The sequence below is a fragment of the Blennius ocellaris genome, assembly GCF_963422515.1.
Source record: "Blennius ocellaris genome assembly, chromosome: 2".
NCBI classification, from domain to species: Eukaryota; Metazoa; Chordata; class Actinopteri; order Blenniiformes; family Blenniidae; genus Blennius; species Blennius ocellaris.
Window position 1 is genome coordinate 15578643 of NC_137651.1, and position 18106 is coordinate 15596748.

The window sequence follows — 18106 nt, forward strand, 5'->3', positions numbered from 1 at the left end:
GGGCGGTCTTCTTTTAGGATGTTTATAGTCCTTGAGAGACGCAGTAAACCATCCTGAGTTACAATCGGTACAATGTAGCGTGTGAACATACTACAATTATTCATGTCATAGTATATGTAGTGTACGTATTGTGATGTAATGATATATTTATAATTTTAGCAGACAGGCACCAATGGAAATACACTAACAACAGAAAGTAAGCAGTAAATACACAGTAAAGTAAACATTTAGCTTATTAATTTATTGACAACTGTTTATAATCTGTTTGTATGTACCATTCAATAAACTGTACCAAAATCCATGTAGATTTGTAGTTATTTTAAGTAACAACAGGTGAAGTCAACAAACATCGCTGAGTCATGGCCAAGCTGATCTTAATTCAGACACTCACCTGGGTGCTGTCTGGGGGGAAAAAAAAAAAGCATTGTAGATTTGTCTGGCAGAAATTCAGAGGTGATGTACAGCTACTTCTCCATATTGACAGAGAGCGATGCAGCCTGGGCACCTTCCCTTGTAGGTGTTCCAGGCATGGCTGGCTGTGGAGAGACTTTGGGACATACCTAAGACACCTTGGAGGGGCATCAATTCCCGGAACACCCCAAAGAAGCTCAGATCAAGAGGGGCTGGGGGCTGCTGATGTGAGAAATAGCTGATTCTCTTGCCTGACTTTACCTCTGACCCTGGCCGACATAGGCTTGGAAATGAATCAGCGCATGCAAAGACCACCTTCGACGAAATACACTCAAGTGCATTAATATGATGTAAATATATATATATATATATATATATATATATATATATATATATATATATATATATTTTTTTTTTTTTATTTTTTTTTTTAACAGCTCTTAAGTGAAAATGCTCCTAAATGATTACTTCACACTCTGATTGGAAAATATATCATTTAACTTGTGCTGAGATGTTCATAATGATTAATCCAGCATTTCAGAACCGAATCAGTTGCAGTAGAATAGGCTAAATGACATAATGTTGTATATACAGTTAACATGTCAACATTATCCCAGTGTATCATAAGGGATACTTATCATCTTTATCACACATTGTGGAAGAAGTTCTTACTGCACTGCCTATTTTTGGCTGAAGATTGTGTTTAGCAGAACAAACAAGGTGTTGATCACAAAATCAAGGGGGAAAAAAAACAAACTGTGTAACACAACATGCGTGGTGCAATGTGGCATCATTTTAATGGCTGTGGGATTGAATCCTCTTTAAGTTTTATTTGGACCTAAGGAAACATGCCAGTTTTAGACTACTTTTATATTATTCACCTCAATGTTTACAGAAAAAAAAATGTCTGCAAAAGTTTCAAAGAAAACAATTTCTTTTAACAGAAGAATAATTACCACTCGATACAGCCTGTGCAAAAGTCGTGCCATTAAATTATCCACTCGGGTCACAATTTTAATGAGAGTGCTGTCAAATAAATTATGGGTTCTTAATGAAGTTCAAATAATGGGATATTGATTCTAACCAGTGCAGCAAGTTAATTTGCAAGTTGCAAAATGAAATGTTTAATTGCGACTGGCAGACTATCCACATCATTAGAAAGAAATGTGTATCAGGGGAAACAAAAAATAAAAAAAAGAAATAGTAGGAAACCAAACTCATAAACTGTTGTAATAAAGTCATTAATACATGCTGACAACAATGCTTTGCTTATCATCACTGTTATGTGCAAACAACAGGCAGTTACAGAGGGTGCTGCCACCAATCAATGATTAGTTAGGAGATGTGTGGCCCCGTATCAGAAGCCCCACAGAGATCCTTTTGATCTTTTGCGTATCCAATAATCACACGCAAAATTAATTGTACACAGATAACAGAGGTGGCGTCAAATGGATACAGAACACCAGAGACAAGCTATTTACATTAACATTAGTTTCATTTTGATTTTAATTACCAGTTGTTTTTTTTATCCATCTCCTGTATATTGTTTCTTTTTTTTGTATTTGCTATTTGATTAGCATTAATTACATTGGCTTTCAATTTAATTATATTTATTTCAACAGCTTTCCGTAACGCGATTTGGGGTTTGTTCTGCATGTTAATGTGCGGGAGATTGGAATGTGTTTTGTGGAGCCTCATGCAACGATTCTTAACCTAATCTGTTTGTGCACATACTGCATTCCATGTACTGTGTCAATCTGTGAACATATCTGCTAATTAATGGAATTTATATGTTGAAAATCTTTTTTTGTTTGACTAAAATAAGAATCCAGTTACCTTGCTTCTTTTGGATTTTGTGGGGTCATCAGTAAATATGAATAGGCCCTCTTAGACTTTCAAAATCAAACCACTGACTGAAAAACAGAAAATATATAGAAATGGTTTTAAAGTAAGCATCACAAGGTTGTTAAAAAGAGTGAAAAATTCCTGAGTTCATTTTTACTGCCTTATTTTGGTTGATGTCCAACCATAGAAAAAACAAGTGTATCAAAGAATGAAAAAGAACCAGTAACAGAATCTTGTGCGCGTTTTTGTCACCTACAAAATTAAAAAACAAACAAACAAACATTTAACGACCGTGAACCATACATGTTGGAGGGGTTGTGGTGTGTTGTCAAAGAGTTCCATGAGATGGAAAGACTCACAACCTTCTTCATGAGATTAAGCAACAATGGTTAGATCAATATGGACATACATTATTTTTTTCAGAATAAGGAAGTGTTTGGTGACCTCACTCCTCATCTCAAATGCTCATAATTTCAAACACTGGACAATTTTGTATTTCTCTGGCTTCTGATGGATGCAACTTTGTTTATCAATGTAATAATTTGTGTATCTGTTAAAATATGATGTTTATCTAATACCCCCACTGATGGTGAATTTGGATCACGATATACAAGTGTCTGCTTTTATAAACATGTGCTGTACCTTCATTGTGTTCTTTTGGAAAAACGATATTTCAATAAGAAAGTGTCCAAGAAACAATAACAAGGCACTCTTCGATGTTGATTTCTGAATGGGCAAATTAAATGTAGTCACCAAGTGTTGCAGTAAATACTCTTCAAAGATTCTAACTATCAACTGTTTTGGGTGTAACATCAGAAAGAAAACAATCCAACCACCTCCTCCCTTTGAACATTTCACACTGACTCCTCTCTCCCTTAATCACTTGTCTACGTGAGAATGATCATTGTTGTGAAATTCACTTAGAATTCTGCAGAAAAGACAGTCAATGCATAATATAGAGCACCTTTTTTTCTGTGGGGTTGTCCATCTGTCAAAAAAAAAGACAATACCATATGCTTCCAAATCCTCTTCTCGTGTAAGGGGTTATTATATAATGATGCTACTTCTGCCTCAAGCAAAAATATACACTTTGGAGGAATCCTGCTGCACTCAAAGACAACATTTCTATCAGCCACTGTAAGCACAAAACAAGTCAAAACAGAAAGCACAAAAGTTATGAGCCAACGGTCTGTCTGTGTCTCATATCTTGTTTTAACAAAACAAGCAAACAATGACTGTCATTGTCAACATCTCGTTTGGGGAAAAAACAGGCCAATAAGCCCAAGGATGGAAGCACATCTGTATTTAAGTAGCATTTTTCAAAGATGTGAAAGGGATTATTGTGCTGATCTTAACTAGCATTTGTGATCCCCACCATGTAAAATGTACACACCACAATGGCCAACCGTTGGAGAATGAAAGGCTGCTACAAATGAAGAACTGCATGAAATTAAAGTCTCAGACATTGAGAAGAGAAAGAAATGTCAAATGAGTTCCTTGTCCGAAGATCTCTGCAAGCTGATTTTAAACTGCCTGGATGTACCATTGTTCTCTGTCCTCTGTTCCATATAAACAAATCTGATACATTTTAAATGGATATAAGTTGAATATCCCTTTTTCCCCTGCGTGAGCAGTCCCCACAGCACTTTACATTGTTAATCATATTTTCCCATTCACACACAAATGGAGGCAGCTGTCATGCAAGGCACTCAATCCATCCAGTGGGTGCAATTTGGAGTTCGGTGTCTTGCTCAAGGACATTTCAACATGAGGACAGATTCGGAATCAAGCCTGCAACCTGCTGATTGAAAGATGATTTGCTCTACCAACCGGTAGCAACCACAGCAGGTAACTAATTGACCTTGATCTGGATTGGTCTGTTTTTTCCTGCTCTGTGTTTATGCTGCTCCCCCTGAATCTAGTCACTCGTAAGTAGCTGTACTTTTCTAGAGTGCTACAGAGGCCAAGCTACGTTTTCAATAAATGTGCACACACTTTTAGAACAGATTCTAGATCAAATATTTTTTCTCGCCAGAAAAATCTACTTGACTGTATTTACTACTCTAGATTACTTGCAACTCCAACCACTTTCCGCAAGAAAAATCAATAAATCAATAAAAGAAACTGAGATGTAATCTCTCACTTTTGAAATACCTCGATTAACATATCTAGTAGATTGCCCTTTGTCAGTGAAATCCTTGAAATGCCTGATTACAGAAGACAATCAATGGAAATCTGAAAGTAAAAACACAGTGAAGCTGTTAAGAATTAATTAGTAAGGTTTATAACCCGCTTTCATGCAGTGTTCAGCCTGAAATGGGATTTGTTTTTCTTACAGCCAAAACTGGGATTGCCTCAACCCCAAGACAAGGGCATCATTCTTATTTGGGTCACACCAGCCATTGCTCCACTCTCTTGTAATTCTGTTTTGGGAAATAGCTTCATGCAGGAATCGTGTGTGTGTGTGTGTGTGTGTGTGTGTGTGTGTGTGTGTGTGTGTGTGTGTGTGTGTGTGTGTGTGTGTGTGTGTGTGTGTGTGTGTGTGTGTGTGTGTGTGTGTGTGTGTGTGACGGTATGGAAAGAAATATATGGAAGAAAAAGGTTGCATTGATCTGAGGAGAAATAGAGACACAAAGAGAGAGAGAGGGGGAGAAAGAAACAATATTCTACTGTATTGATCCCTTTGAATACTATAGTTGGGCTATTGATATTCCCTGTGGTGGAGCTTATAGGACAGGCTACATCTTGGAAAATGAAAGCGGAGAGGCCCAAGTGGAAAACTTGTACACAGACTGATATTGAGCTTGGTCTCAGTGGAGTAAAGCCTGTGTGAATGTGCATGTTTGTGTGTTTGTGTCTACAACCTCATTTCAATTCATAAGGCTGAGGAATGCATGTGCGAGGAGATTGCAAAAATTTCCCAACTAACAACATTGATTAGAAAGCATATATTAGGGATGGACACAAAGTACAGAACAAACTAAAAAACAAAACAAAAGTGGTAAACAGTCTTTAAAGAGGAAACTAAACAAAAAATGAATGCTATTACACATTAATGTTTGGAAACTGGAGAAAATGCATTGTATGCCATTTGCAATTTATTTTAGTATTCAATATGGATTTTTATCTTTCTTCCTTCTGCACTGCCTATAGCTATTTGAGACTTTAAACAATTTGTGTGAAATGAATGCAAAATACTATACTCTCTCTTATTAATAATGAAGGCTTTCATATTTTATAAACGTTGTCGCACAAGAAATTGTTGCAATTAACAATATCATTTCGCTTTTCTTTTTCATACTATAACAGACCACATAACACGATAATTGTAAAACATACCTGAAAAGCCTTTAATAATTTCATCCTCCTGTTTTGAGGTTTTGTTATCCCTTGAATTGAAGCCAGCATGTGCCCACAGCAATGCTGTTGTTTTTTGGTAAATTTGGTTAATGGTTAAAAATGGTTAATTTGAGCAGATGCTTAATAAAAGGATCTGCAGAATATTAGAAGTTAAACCATTTGGGAAGAGCAGTTGGTGAAGCTTATTCTGTCCTTGTGTTCACTTAAACCACACACGCACGCACACACACACACACACACACACACACACACACACACACACACACACACACACACACACACACACACACACACACACACACACACACACACACACACACACACACACACACACACACACACACACACACACACACACACACACACACATCTTAATTGATATTTGACTTGTGACTTCCATCAACCCATCTTATTCACCATGTTGTCTAACTTAAGGAGGCTGAAGCCGACTCACTACTTGCAATGGGAAGGTTAAACTTTACAGGTCACCAGTCCATTACAGAGCGAACAGAAAGGAAAAGATAGCTGCACACAAACCACACAAACACAAAGAGGTTCAAAGAGTAATGAAAGTTTGTAAAAAAAAACTAAACAGAAACTTTTAATCTAAACTACTTTCGGAATATTAACTTTTAAGCTGATTTTAAATGCATTGTCAATATAATTTGACAGAATTTCTAAAATAGCTATAGTTAAAGCAGATTCCTCAAAAGTAAGTTTGTTTTTGAGAAAGTATAGATGTAAAACACAGTTTTTCTCAGAAGAAATAATAAAGTTTGTGTGCCCAGCACTGACAACTTTAAAGATAGCAAAGAAGATTACATGGAGTAAAATGTACTCAAGTATTAATGAAATTCCATATTAGATTTTTTTTTTCTTCCCCCCCTTCCTTGGCTAAATGAGAGTTTTACGTCAACTAAAGCAAACATCCCTGGAAAGTTATTTTTCTTTGTTTCCCAATGTTGGCTTATTTCTCCTCATTTAATATCTCAGCAAGAAAATACATAAAGAACACTGCCAAATATTTACCATTTTTTCCTCTAACTTTACCTTAATCACAGCATTTGGAATTGAGTCAGGGTTCCCAGGAGTCAACAATCACAGAGGAGCAAATATGATTGTTTGAAGAGGTTAGAGACATTTAAAAAGAAAAAGAGTGCGGTACTCATTGAGACAGTACTCATTGAACAATATATCATGTTTTTACCACAGCCTATCCGGCAGAACACTGGAAACACTCCCACAGCATTTTTGGGCCATAGTGTCATGATTGCATTGCCTTTTAACTGAGACATTTCTACCGGTACAATCATGCTGTGGTCTTCTCCTCTGGCCACTGTGCTGGCTACGTAAGTAAGATGAACTCACTGCCGTGTTCAAGCAATCATTTCCAGGTAATTCAAGCTTTGGGACATGACGCATTATCCTGCTGGAAGTAGCCATCTGTGGAAGGGTACACTCTAGTCATAAGAGGGTGGACATGTTCAGCAACAATGCTGAAGTTGACCATGACGTTAAAACGATGCTCATTTAGTACTGAGGGGTCCGACATGTGCCCAGAAAATCTCCCCATCATGATGACACAGTCAGCATGTACCAAGGCAAACAGGATCCATGTTTACATGTTGGTTACGAAGAAAACTCTGACCCTACCAGCCGATTGTCAAAGTAAAATCAAAGTTGAATTAGATGAGGTAATGTTCCTTCAATTTTCTTTTGTTCTATTTTGATGTGACAATGTGGATTGCAGCCTCAGTTTCTTTTCTTTTTTCAGCAAACAGAAAGGGCAAGCGGTGGAGCTTTCTGTTTCCTGAGCATACCTGCTTCAAGCGCCCACATGTTGTGTGTTCAGAGATAGTCTTCTGCATATCTTGTTGGTTATAAGTAGTTTTTAAGTTATATTTGCCTTTCTGCTATCTCAAATGAAGATATCTGTTTTCCGCTGAAATCTGTCAACGAGGCATCATACCCTGGAGAAATACTCCTTCTCTGGATATTTTCTCTGTTCCTGACCATTCTCTGGAGATGGGTGTGCATAGAATTCCCACGTAGATCAGCAGCTTCTGAAATACTCAGAACATGCCACCTTAAAAGTCACATAAATTACTTCTCTTCCTCATTCTGATGTCCGCTTTGAACTTAAGCAGGTCAACTTGACCAGGCCTGCATGACTGAGTGAGCTCGGCTTGGTGTTGTGATACTTGTGAATGAGCACTTGGGAGGTACTACGTACAGTATAAGCATTCTGAGTTTTGTTTGAGGGTCATACTTCTCATCATGTATTTATTTCCCTTTTTCTGTCACGTCGCCACGGTCCACCCTTTTGACATCTCACCTACACTCTCAACTAAGTCTAACCCGTCACGTCCACCCCTCTGTCTCACCCTCAGCCTTGCTCTCGCTCACTGTCTCATTCAGTGTCAGTGACAGGGTCTGTTGCATGAGCAGACTGCCAGCATGCCCTGTGCCAACTCCTCCTGGCTCTGGGGATGTGGTAAGCAGCCCTTTATCTTAGGGAAACAGACGCGTCCGATCACCTCCTCGGGGGGACTGGTCTGATCACGGTAGGGCAAGAAACAGGAGGAGACCAGCGGATTGGTTTTGTTTTTTTTATCCTCCCCGTGCATTCAAGCCCAAGTCATCCAACAATTATGGACATGCATTGATGCTCACATACTCAGTGTGAAGGTCTCATTCCCAAACCTAAATAATTGCTATAATTAATGAATTATGTATTAATTATCATACCTCATAAATTCCCAAAGGCCAATCATGGTGGTAGTGTTAAAATATATTTCCTCTTGCTCATTCTCGGCATTCATGCTTTCCTTGGCAACAATTTCAATAGGAGAAGCAGCTGAGCTGACCTGTATGATATATTTGCAGAAGAACGTTGTCTTTGTTTCAAAGTCTGTCTCCTTCTATTCGTGCTCAGTCATTCATCTGCCTAAAATAGGCTCTCCACTCGGAAGAAGATAGAAATGTATCTTCGCAGCGGATGACTCGAGTTTGCTTGAGGCCAAGCTCCGTTCTGTTGTTTTAAAGCTTCAGTGCTTCCACCAGATAGCAACTCACTGGTCAAAGGTAAAGATTACTGGCATGTTTACTTACAGAACTCACTGGGACGTCTTTAAAGTCTGTCTCTTCTGGGTTACAGAAGTCGTCAAATACACATGTATTAAATCTTACAAATCCTCCTTATTTAGCTGCAATAGCCTGAAACCTGTTGGGGAGAGACTGATGCATCCTCAGTTGCTCAACATTTGTTGATCACTATGCAACATGCATTTGCAGCAGTATGCTTTCTCCAGTGGTCCGCTTAATCATGACCTGAGGCATTTACTACCTGCTCTTCATCCCCCTACTGCTATCTGGCAGCAGTGGGTCTGCTTACAGCATCAATTTCCTCAGGTTAAATAATTCCATGGTAACCACAGTCTTGTCTGGAGCAGTTGTCATGCAAAACATTGCAGTGTTTCCCCAGCAGGTTAATAAATGTCTTGAAAACATCTGTTAACCTCCGGGAATGATCGTGCGCAGAGAAGAAAAAAACGAAATAAGAAGAAAACTTCTATTAAGAGACCTACTAAAACCCACCTCATCAATGTTATTCAGTGGTAACTTAGAAATATAGAGGCAATTAAGCTGCACCTCTGAATACGGTGTATTGTAAAGCGGTGATATAAGAGTAATGAGCTCAAAATAAAGTTAATAAAATTTCTCTAGCTACTACTCCAGTGGGGGGAGATACTGATTAATAACCCGTTCCTTTTTATGTGTGTATTCTTTATGAAATATTATTGTAATTTGTTGAGGTTGGCGTAGGGAGCTGCCCTTCTACACAGGGTGCGCTTTATAGATTGAGATGGTTTCTAAAGGGGTATTGCTAATAATGTGCCAAAATGAGCTATCAGCTAAAATAGGCCACGTGGCAAGTGAAGGGCAGTGTGTCCACTATCCATTATTTTAAAAAATTCTATATTTCAGTAACAGTCTCTCGATCTTAACCTGTTTTCTCATACTTTGAATGGCCAGCTATAAAGAGAGGACATCAGTGTTTTACTGTAGCTGCAGAAGGACAAAACAACATGAACAATGATACCAAAGCCAAAGTGTCCTATAAAAAAAGATCAGTGGTTTACTGTGTGACATTAATCATGTTAATAATTAAAAAAAGAAACAAATAGAATAGGTTTGTGTTATACCATTCAATGTGATATGCTTTTAGTTTACAGACCTTCGTGTTTTCTCATAAGCTACCTTAATGAACTAGAAAAATAAGTACTTCATCGCTATTATGTGCAGTATATACAATGTGATTCCTGGGTCCAGATCAAGGGTGTCAAACATAAGGCCTATGGACCAAAACCTTCCGACAAGAGGCTGCAATCTAGCCGCTAAACCATCAAGCAAACTAAAATATTGAAATAAACTTTTAAGTTAATTTTAAAGGTTATTAAGGCACTGTTTTACCAGTCTGGCCCACTCAAGATGAAATAGGGACGTATGTGGTCCATGAACTAAAATGTGTTTCACACCCCTGATCTAGAGTCTCTGTCTAAGCTAAATTATGTCCTTGACATTTCTTTGGAAATTCAATCACTTTGAGAAATAATAGGATGCTTGTCCTCTTCTAAATGTCATAAATAAGAATAATGCCGGGGTTAACGCTCCCCTAGCAAAGTGTTTAACCCTAATCTTAACCTAACTGTAACCTCAGCTGTAAAACCACATCTTTACTCTTTAAAACATGAAAACCAGTGTGAGAACAAACATTTCTGGCCTCACAAGACCCATAAGATCGCGAAATGTAGAGCGCACACTCACGCAAATATGATATCTAGTGGTGCATATGATGGTGTTTAGGACACATTGAGATCTGTTACACTGGGGGCATCGTTAAGAACAAAGTGAGTTCAAATACTAGATATCAGCTTGAAATCAGATTCCTAGTTTATTTTCAATTGCAAATTAACAGCAAACAATGTGGAAAAAATCAAGAGCAGGATAGCTGGCATCGTGCACACTGACTTGTTTCCACTTCATTAAAATAGACCAGGGCAGTTCGTATTGGACATAATGCCTGTTGTAACAAATGAAAAGAACATAATCATTAAAAAGGGGAAAAAAACAAGTACAAATACAATTAGCTGAAATTACATGTTGACGCTAAAGAAAGCTAAGTTCATTTCATACAGAATAAAAGACGCACTGGATGTAATTTTCTATTTGTTATTAGCACTTTACTTTATGACACGTGACCTTTGAAAAAGTACTTTCTGAAGCTTCGAGAAGACTGACCATTAAATGCCAACCATAAAAATCCTAATAAATTTGGAGTCTGCCACTGCAGCTGCATCCATTCGATATGTCCTTATATCAAGTGGAAACAGAGGCCCTATAGATGAAACGTGTCCAATGGATGGATACTGCACTGCAAAAGTGCTCTCCAAACCAAGCTCTCACCTGCTGAGTGACTCCTGCTGTGATTCCCACCTCCCAAGAGGATGAGAGGGAAAGGGGCAACAGATGCCCATCCAATAAAGACAGATAGAATTGGCAGAGGTTCTCAAAAGCAGGCTTTACATAAAAAGAGGCAGTCTTTTACAAAGTGTTTCTCATGCAGGAAAACTTAAGGGACTGTTGCTATTTAGTGTATGCCCAGAACGTTATATACAGTATAAAGGTTAAATATCACAAACACAGTTACTTTGTAATCCATTGTTTCGGGTTGTAATGTCACATGTTAATACACAAAACAATCAAATAAATAAATAATTTGTCATTGCTCTGTGTTGTCCTTTTTGACAGCTGTAGAAAATACAGTGCAGTTAAAAAGTGATAGATACCAGTGACTGTGTCTCTCATCGTTCCTTGAATGTCTTTAGATCTGTTACAGCCCACAGGCTATACTGCCCTCATCTCCCCCTCTGTGTGTGTTACTAATGTGGGTTTTACTGTGAAAAGGCAGAAATATCCTCCCAGACTTCTCCCTTCTTCTACCTGACGTTGGTTCCTCTGATTGAAGGATGCTGCTAACCGCCTGAGAGCTTAACCAGCTCCAGCTCAGTTCACCTTGGATACCTTTCGTGGGTGATTGTGTTGCATTGTCTCTCTTGTGAACTCTGATCTTTGCATAATTAACCTTAGCCCTGTAAGTATTCTCCCTGTGTTAACTCTTGTAAATTTGACTTGTTCCGGCAGCTGAGTTTAAGTGACAGTTTTAGTTAATTAGGTGTTTTGTTTGTGGCTCTTTGTGATGACCTGTTTGTTAAACCTGTTACTTTTGTTACTCATTTCTGACGAGTGCTTAACAGCGTGAGCGAAGTTATTTTGTTTGCCCTTTATGCGCATTTGTGTAACCTTATTAATTATAACTGTGTTTGGAGTGGCCTTCTACAGTAGAAGTAGACTTTTGTTTTATTTAATCATTTTGCTTTGTTATTCATTTATTTTGGCTCGGTAGAAGTGGCTCCTTTTTTGTAATTTTTTTTTGTCTCCTCCACTAGCCATAGGAAGGTGAGTTTTTCCTATTTTTGTTTACAGTACTCTAGACCCTCCCTAGGTTATGCACATTGTGATGTAAATGTACTCTTACTGAAAGCTACAATATAGTTGCACTATACGCAAGCCGCCAATTCCACCTGGTTTTTGCTACATCATTTACTGGCTTTCCCTTTGTGGAGCTGGGTTGTAACAACACAATGTGTTGCTTTTTGAAATTGTTTTGTCTACTCCATTTAATTAGATAGGTTCTACTGAAGTGATTTATTCATTAAACATGTCTGGTTGTGGCTCGTGAATCCAAATCCAAAACATTGTAGTTAATCACAGTTAATCCATTATATAACAAGGGTTGAGGGACAACATAGCAAAGCCAATAAAATATTTTCCAAAGCACAGTATGTAAGGACTTAGAAGACATCTCACATTGCATCTAGCTGGTATAAGAAGAATGATATTTGTGTTGTATCTCTACAGCCACCAAAAAATATAATCTTCTGATGTGAAAAACATGAAGTGTGGAATTCAACAAAAAACAAAAGAAAAATTGACTACTTGTGAGATAAAACATCAGCATCATGAGAGATGGTGGTGGGATGTTGTACAAGCTCCATGAGAGGGTATCCTCTGACAATTCGAAAAACTAAACACGCCCCATCATTAATCTAGTCCAAAGTCACACTAGGAGTGCGTAAACTCTCAAATGACCACATTGGAATCGTGAGAAGCTATGAAAGGATAGGCTATCTAAAACATGTTTGTGATTGAAACTATATGAATTTTTACAGAGATATCAATTAAATGCAGTATTTTCTTCATTAAATTTGGGTCGAATAATACTGAAAAAGACAAGAACGGGTATTGTTGTTTAGGCACACCAGCTTGTGTTTTCACTGTGAGCCAGAGCTGAGGCTGACTAAGATCAAGTTTTGTCACAGCTGACGCTTATTGGACCTGAGAGTTGGTGTCATCAACTTTTTGATTGTACTTTATAATAACTTTGCTTTCACCCAGACCTAAGCTCACTGATTTAAGTCCAGTATTGAATGTGTCACAATCTGAGAAATCTCAATCATAAATCTGCTGGATTTCAAAAACCATGTACAAGTTATATTGGACAAAATCAGTTTATTTTGCTGTTCAGTTTTCCACGCAAAATGTCACAGTTTCATCATAGTCAAATAACTTTGTCAGTATGCCCATCACTTTTGGCTGTACAAAAAGACTTTCTATTTCAGAGTCTCTGTGTGCTGTAATGAGGGTGAGAGGTTCTTTTTAAAGATAGCATCTCTGCCAAGAGGTGCTGACACACTGGAAATAGAAATTGTTACTGTAAGGGCACATTAATATGGACACTTGAATTACTATGTCGGTGTGTGGCTTCAACAATTACTGGCAAATTAGCATAAGAACAGAAATAGCTCAAATGTGCCCTGCTGTGTGCAGAGTTAAGAATAGTTTTGGCTGCAAACTTGGCTCACACACTTGAAAAGGGGAAAACTACCAGTTTCCATCTAATGAAGAAGACAATCTTTGCAGTTTTCAATGAATTTGAGAACTGCCCCCATCCTACACTTCCCCAATTATCAAAAAAAAGAAAAGTGTTTATATTCCGATAGCTCATCAAGAAGGAATATGGTAATAGCATAGCATAGTATCGCATACCATGCATCTCATTACCACTCATTTGGCGCTGATATTTAAACACTAAAGAACCACATACACAAGTCATGGGTAAAATCCTATAATTATGCACTGCTCTGTGCAAAAGAAAACCCGGAGGAAGTAATGTTAGATCACTGTGATTAAGAGCTAAGTGCCATATGTCCAGAGTCTCCTGACCTATGATCAGCTTATTAGCACTGTCCTCTATCTGCACCAGAGGTAAAATACCCAGGAAATTGCTGGAAACTACTACAGTCTGAACAGTGTATGCTTTATTACTTCACATCTTATAGCTAAAGAAAAGTAAATGACAAGATATACTGTACGTACGCACGTCTTTCCAATGTACATTCGATTGTACACTTGTGGGTGGAAGCGGTGACAACACGTTTCATAAAGAGGTTCATGGAGGTTATTTCGTCTGCAGGCACAACTATAGATAGAAAAATTTTATAGATTATTGTAAAGAGTGCCTGGGGAAACAATACATTCCCGACATATCCTGTGCCGTGTCTTCAACATGGGGTGTAGAAGTAGGGAAAAAGAGAGGGGGGGGTCTTTTTTTTTTTTTTTTTTTTTTGCAAAGACCAGTGTGTTCACTGTGAGCAATCAAGCTTGTGATGGCAGAGAGTGATGAGAGATATAAGAGTGGGCAGTCTATTAACAGCTCATGGAAATTCATTTTCATAGAGTCAGGCAGGGAACTACAGAGGGTAAGAAGACCGAGGACCTGTGTGCCCAGAGCCCTTGGGGAAGATGAGCCGACTGAGTCAGAAAGAGAGAAAACATTGGCTGTTGGTACAAAGAGGAGATTGTTTGGGAAGGCAGGAGGAGAGGGTAAGAGTTGGGTGGAGAGAGAGAGAGAGAGAGAGAGGAGAAATGGAGGGATACAGAAAAGAAATAGAGGGAAAGAAGAATAGAGAACACAGCAGTCAGGACAAGGAAGAAGACAAATAGATTCACTCAACAAAATTAATTAGGATACTTTTTGTTTAAAACAATGATCATTGTAAAATGTCCGGTATACATTAGCAATATATATGGAAAACGGATATTGCACATAAACAACAACTACACTATTACTGTAGTAGACATATACTAAAAAGGGTTGTGGTTATTTCATACAATTATTTCATACAGTTTGCTTTGATTGTTTCATATTTCATAAAAACTTGTCAGGAATTAATACATTTTCTGACATTTTATATGTATAATAGTTATTGTAACCTCATCAAGTATATCCAAATTTAAATAAACTAAAACCAGTAGAATATTAAGCTGGGGAAAATGTGAACCCAGCAACAGCTGACATAGATGACATAAATCCTTGGGTCGCTCTTCCATCTATTATGCAATAGTGGTTGTGGCATCTTTGGCACCATCAGAAATGCCTTAATTCAAGACAGTTTACAGGCTGACTGTTTACATGAAATGGCTTAAAGGCTTTCTACCATTTGCCTGAAGTAAATCACTCACCATCTGCTTCTTTATATATTCCAAGCATGCCAACAGCCCATGACGCACTTAGACAATCTCAAATATGAAATCAATAGTCGAGCTATCAAGTTGGTTAACCACAAAGAATTATCCTCTTGGAATGTGGGTCCAGTGTACTGTATAAAACTTGGAACAATCTAGTCAAAATGTTCTGCCATACCAGGAGAAAAGGTCTACGTAATAGCTCTCTTATGTCTCTTATAAGATTTCTAGGAGGTTGCTTTGTCTCTTTTTCTTAGCTTAATGCGTCTCTCCCCAGAGATCTCCTGCCAGGTCTGGCAAAGATAGTCTAAAAAGGTTTACAAGGACTTTCCAAGAGAAGAGCTGTTTTATAGTTTGCGGATGCGGATTATTGGCCATTGATTTCACCTCTTGGATTACTCCCCACGGAGGATGATGATATAAATCCAAGTATGCTTTAATAATGTACAGTTCAAGGTGTCCCTGTGGTGTAACACCAAAGACGTGGAGGACAGAGTGTTGTACTGTCACAATTCACTGTTCTCACCAGAACTTAAATTCAGATCTGTAACTATGAGAAGAATATACATTTTTCTTTTTTTTTTTTCACCTTAGATGCTGGATGTTTTATTCAACATAGTCTGCACATCCTACATTATAAGAGATATTTATCTGAGAGGGAACCAGCATGTGTGTGAAAAGGGCAATTCATCCTGATGTGTGAAAATTCGCCCACAGACCCATGGGTATGCGAAGGGTTGAATATCGATAGAATGGCAAGCATAAAGGGAATGTAAGCACTGTTAATAATTCATGTAGGCACACTCCATTAACTATGCCACAGTGAAGGCCTGAGGGCCATTTTAGAGTGGGATGGAGGAGAGAGGTCAGCTTACTTCCCAGTGAGCTAAGTGCTGTGATCCCATGTATCTGTTGGGTTCAAATGTACCTGTAATTAGAAGAATGGAATAACAAATATGATGCACTGACAATGATGGCTCATTGCATTGAAAGCGGGATACGAAATAATGTTTGTTCTGATTTTGGTTGATAAGTTTTATGTTTTGTTAGCATCCACCTGATGTTGAATGTAGCGCCCACAACACAAACAGCCCCCTGTTCATGTGTTTACCCAATGTTATGTCAAAATACCTGTCAATGCATGTAGTAGTGTAAGTCAGTGACAACCATCAATAATAATAATAATAACAATAACAATAGTAATAATAATAATAATAATAAAAGTCTCTGCAGCCACTTCGCCTATACGATGTATCATATCTTAACAATATATCATTACATTAATCACATATTTTCACTGAAATAGTACGCTCCATGATTTTAACTTCAAAATCATTATTATTTTCACTTATTTATTTTACTCAATTACAGTACGAAACATTCATCATTCATTAGAAAGTGTAACCTGCAGGCCCGACACGCGGAGACAAAATGCCACAGTGTGAAATGTACGAGCCAGTAGTACATGACTATTATGTTAATTGGCTGAGTAGCAAACCATTAATGCCAGCATCAACAAGCAGCTGTGTGAGGTGAGGAGTTCAAAGCTTGCAAACCTCAACACATATTCCACCCTCAAATGGAATAGTTGATGACTGCATCCGCAAAATTGCCACCAATTCAATTCAGTAGGATACAGTATACAGTATACAGTATACGGTATACAGTATACAGCTCAGTATATACAGAATAAATTTATACTATAGAGTAATCCAAATTTCATGAGTGATAATCAAATGACACATAGCTGTTGGACCACTTTATAATAATCTACACCTTTCTCATTGTCTTTCCTTTTAAGTTTTTATATTATGCATCTAAAACCTCATGTCAGCCTAATTGACAAGCTTCCCTGCATCTCGCTACCTCTATTGATTTATGCTTCCAGCTTCTGCCACACCTAATCATTTAAAAATTATAAATTTTTGGCAGAAGTCAGCATCTGTCATGTTGTGTTCCTGCATGTATCCCACAGAACTGAAGCAATGTGCGACTGAAGAGGCTTCAGTCGGAAGGAAGGGTTGTCTTAACTTAAGAACACTGCAGGCCCCAGAGTGAATGTCGAGAAAATAGCCAGCAGCGACCCCCGGCTCTCCCAAGCTGGAACTCATTGCCCCCTACACCCTTGGCTGGGTGAGCTGCATAGTACAAGGCTTGTCTCTGGCCGACCTCGACGAGTACTCTATTTCCAGATCTACTGGCCCAGATGATGGCTTTTTCCACATCAATGGACACAGTCACAAATATAGCAATTCAAAAGGTGGAAGCGGTGGCAGCAGCGGTAACGGCAGCAAGAAGTGGAGAGGAAAGGACGAGAGATGCAAGTGGTGGCAGTAGGACTGCTGCATAGGAGGTGTGAGTCACCCTCAGCAAGGGCTCTCCATCTGGTCAGTCCGCTGAGTTGCAGCCCATTACATTTTATCTTGTCCTGGTGTAAATATCTATGCGGTTGTGCAGCTCAGCAAACATTCCTCCATCAATCTTACAGGAAGAATGGAAGTATATGGAACGGGTGCTGTAATGATCTTCATGACTCTGCTGAGATAGGAAACCTTATGCCACTGAATTGGCCACCTTATTTTATCTTTCAAGTTTTTTTAAATTCACAAACTATTTATGTGGCACATGGTGCAGCTTGGTCTGCGTTATTTTCAGAAATGTGATCACTTTTCTTCTGCTTCTACTTTTTCTTTAATTATTATTAATTCATGACAGAAAATGAACACAATAAGGGATGTGGAGTTTTCCTACTTTTGTCTCCTACTCCCAAAGCACATTCTCTTGTGAGGGCTGATCTTTCTTTTTCAACTCTGTCATCTCAGTCTTGACTGCAATGACACAG